Source organism: Perissodus microlepis, chromosome 13 (genome assembly GCF_051167445.1).
Source record: "Perissodus microlepis isolate ML-2025 ecotype Zambia chromosome 13, ASM5116744v1, whole genome shotgun sequence".
In the NCBI taxonomy this organism is placed as follows: Eukaryota; Metazoa; Chordata; class Actinopteri; order Cichliformes; family Cichlidae; genus Perissodus; species Perissodus microlepis.
This window is the reverse complement of record NC_140473.1, coordinates 29,750,453-29,754,385: the sequence shown is the minus strand read 5'-3', so window position 1 is coordinate 29,754,385 and position 3,933 is coordinate 29,750,453. Positions and strand designations below refer to the sequence as shown.

Genomic DNA, 3,933 nt, shown 5'->3' with positions numbered 1-3,933 from the left:
GCAGCAAACTTACATTAATTTTAAATAGATTTGTTACTCTGATGTCTGTCTCTGTGTTAGTCCTCTGACAGACTGGTGACCTGTCCAGGTGTGCTCTACCTATGACTACTGGGACAGGCTCTAGCCTTTTTAATAGAAATTTTCTGTTATTCTCATTTAAAGTATTTAAGTGCTTATGCATATGCTTAGTTGTGACACTGTTATAGACTGTTCAGTGAAAGTTTCTAAAACTAGATGAACTTACTTCAGCGTCAGCAGTTTGAGAAAACAACTCCCTTTACAGGTGCTGATAAGGCCAAGGGCACAAAACAGCTTAACCATTGATCGGTTAGGTTTCATAGCGAGGCACGTGAAGTGTGGTAGGATCAGTTTGTAACTTCCTCCCTCTTCCTTGGAATGCATAAAGGAGTAGGAGCACCACTTCTGCGGCAGCGCTGACATGACTGAACTGTGATGTTTGATGTGTGTTGGCGCAGTAATAAATAGCTTGATCACAGCTCTTTCTGTGTTGCAGACTTTATTTAAAAAATTCCACGACACCTCCCACCCTCCCACTGTGAACCTGAATTGAATATTCAGAAGACATTTGTTTAAATAGTTCTACAAATCTGAGCTGTTGGTGTGTCCTTGGATTGTGTGGTAATAATATTTGAGCCTGCAATCTTTCTTACTGAATCTCTACTATGAGTCATGTTACCTGAGATTAATTCTATGTTTACCTGTCAGCCTGGACGAATGTGCTGTGTGAAGGAAATTAAATTAAATCAGATCTGAACTGCTTACATTTGAGGAACCTGTTCATATTTAATTGAAATATGAACCAGTGATTTTTTTGATTGCTGATTCCAAGAGAGTCTTTGTGGAAATCCTGTTTGGCTTTTTGTTATTTTAATTCTCTTCTCTGTTTTCCAGAACAGTTCTCCACAGTCGCTGTCCACATGGGTCAGTGGGACCAAGAAGCACTCTGCTAATGTGTGGACTCTGACCAGCAACATCCAGCAAGACCCAGACAGCGTTTTCTATCTCCCAGCTGGAGGTTTTTGTTTGTCTGTGACTGGAGAGTCAGATTTTTGTTGAGCTTCACACTTGCAGAGGTAAGTCAGTTTGCAGAGATCCCTCCCACCCTGGCTTTTATGTGCTAGATTTCTTATCTGAAAGAGTAATATTTCAGTGACTGCTGCTTATACCACAGGTTAATACACGCTACTGATCCCTGATAGGAGAATCATCAATTTTGCCAACAAAGAAGCCTGGTGGATGTTTGTTTACAGTCTGATGATGGGACATCATGCTCTGCATCTTCAAAGTTTGCCTCCTCATTATTATTCATACCCAGTAATGTGAAGTATGCTTATATCTACTATAACTGAACCAACCTGGTGCTCTTCATTTATGGAGGCTGTTGAGTCTGAATGTTGGATGTTGTGTATCTCGTGTTCTCTGGGCTTTGTTGTCCTCAGTCTTTTCGCAGGATCAGAAAACAAAACCCGGAGGCGCGTAAATGTTTCTTCTCCATGATGTTTCTTCAAATGTTTCTTCTGGATGATGATAAGACTGTGACACGGGATGCCACCTTTGGTCTTGTGATGAAGCAAAGCTCAGGAAGAAGTGTGATTAAATGGTACCCACATGTGTGCTGCTGAGAAGGATGTACAGGGGCACCTGCAGCCAAATCCAAGCTTCAGGTTAGTTGTAGTTGCAGATCGCTATAAGACTGAGACAGCTGAGGCATCAAATGTTTGATTAAACGGATGAAAAAGAGAAGTTTCTTCCCTATAATTATCACTTCTTAAAATCTGTAGCAACTTCAAGTCTGTCAGCATGCTGAGCATGCTCAGAATGTGACAATATATTTTTGTTCAATATTTAATTTCTTTCAGTTGCAATTGTTAAATGAAAAAAAAAAAAAAATATATATTCTTATAATTTAGCAAACTAATTTATCAAAAAAAAATATACATATATCTGTATTAGTTTTAATAAATTAATTTGACACCTGTATTGAAAATACCATATTGTATTCATACAGAATCAGTATGGTATCATTGTTTGTCTGCTCACTGATTGCTGAAACTAAGAGCTACGTTGATCTGTTAAGATCTAAAGTATCCAAAGTTGAGCTCTGATGTTTCTTCACCCCTGTGTGTGATATGTGATTTCCTACATGCTGGCAGAGCAGAGCGGCAGTTTGTGCTCACAGATGGTGACGGTGTGGAGAGACGGTGGTGTTTCCTCAGAAGAACCAGCAGAGTCACTTGCTGACTGATGCTCGTCTGCACTGCACCGAGGAAATCAACTGACCAAGGTTTGTCCAGTGACGTGTTATGAAATGTATATTTGTTTTATGCTTACAGTTATGTTTTTCTTGACAGAGGCTCTGCAGAGGTTAGACAAAGCAGAGAAAACATGTGCTTTACATTTTACTGTGATTTATTGAGATATTTGTTGCCTGATGTTCAGCAGGAATGGAGAAATAGAATCAAAGGGAGATGTTTTTGCTGTTTTTGTAATGATGTAAGTAAATCTTCAATATTATTTATTTGCTTGGTTATATTAGGAGTGTTTCTGAGTGAGGGGGAGAGGAGTCATCATCCAGGTAAAGTGACGTAGATCAGTGGATACACTTGTCTCCCCTTTAAAGGAGACAATCCAAGTCATCCTTAAATGTTAGTGCTTTCAAATACACAAACATTTTTAAAGGACAAAAATGAACATCCAACTTTGACTGTAATACAAAATAAATCTTTGCATGTGTGTTTTCAAACTCTCAGATGGGCAGCATATCAGTCTTGGACTGTCTAACCTGCCGGAGCAGCACTGAATGACCACCACACATGAGCATGTTCCTGCAACATTCAGCATCTGATCCTTCATCTGTGTGCTTCTGCTTTTGGTAAGTAGAGTTACCCAACTCCAGTAACTCTAAACACATGCCATCCATTTCTAACGGCCTGGTTACTTCCTGTCAGTTACTTTAGAAACCATGTGGTCACCTGACCTAACACTGTTTCTTCTTCTTCCCCTTAATGTTCAAGTGTCACATGTCAAACAGCTGGAGAGGAAACTACACCAGTGTACTGAGATGTTTCACCAACACGTGCCAGATGCTGTTCCTTCATGGTGACATCACCAGAGACAGCCCCACCCACCTCAGGACCTCGCCATTGATCATGATGATTATAATGATGACAGCGAGCGGAACTAAGACTGTAAAAATCCACGACCAGAATTTTTCTTTCTAATTATTAATGAATACTGAGAGCCTCTTTCTGTGTTTTGTCTGTTTTGGGGTTGTTGTTTTTTACCTCATTTGTTACTAACAAAGTTCACCAAACTCACACAGTTTACATTCTGTATGTTTCCATCTTTACCAGCCACACTCTAACTGCATTTAAGAAAATAATCCTTAGAAATCGTCGTTTTTCTCTTTTGTAATTGATGATAATTCAGTGAATATACTGCGCTGCTTCCTTTTATTGCATCACACATTGCTTTAAGTTTTTCAGTGTCCAGTTATTTTTTACTGCTGTTTGAATTCTCTGTATGTTTGACCCTGTAGACTGTTTGATGGACTGCTTGTCTTCCTGTTTGTTACCGCCGCCTGTTTTTTAATAAAGATTTGGATTTCTGACTTCAACACAGCCTCTGCGTGTCCTCCCTTTGTGTCCTCTTCCTCTGTGAATGTGTTGCATGTGTCACAGATTCATTTTATTAACAGCTTTCCCACAGTGAGTTGCATCAGCATTCATTCACAGCACATTTCAGAAGGATTCAGATTAATACAGTGATCTTACAGTCAGAATGATCCTGACAGAGTGCCACTGTAAATCATCTTTCATCAGGTAAATTTTAAAGTTCAGTATTTCAAAGCAGGAGTTATGAAGAATCATATTGGCATTAGGACTAATAATATGTACTTACAAAGTCAAAGTT

At 39.3% G+C, this 3,933-nt stretch overlaps 1 long non-coding RNA gene across 2 annotated transcripts; it reads left to right on the top strand.

Moving 5' to 3' along the window:
- Nucleotides 1–883: 883 nt before the first annotated feature.
- LOC146375336 (uncharacterized) lies at nt 884–3,637 on the top strand. 2 transcript variants are annotated; one of them, XR_014801939.1, is made up of 4 exons: nt 884–1,685; nt 2,175–2,305; nt 2,772–2,893; nt 3,036–3,637. It is a non-coding gene; the product is annotated as an uncharacterized LOC146375336 (long non-coding RNA). The 2 variants fall into 2 exon arrangements; XR_014801938.1 differs by lacking the exons at nt 884–1,685; nt 2,175–2,305 and having other exon boundaries at nt 2,312–2,893.
- The last annotated feature ends 296 nt before the right edge of the window (nt 3,638–3,933 follow it).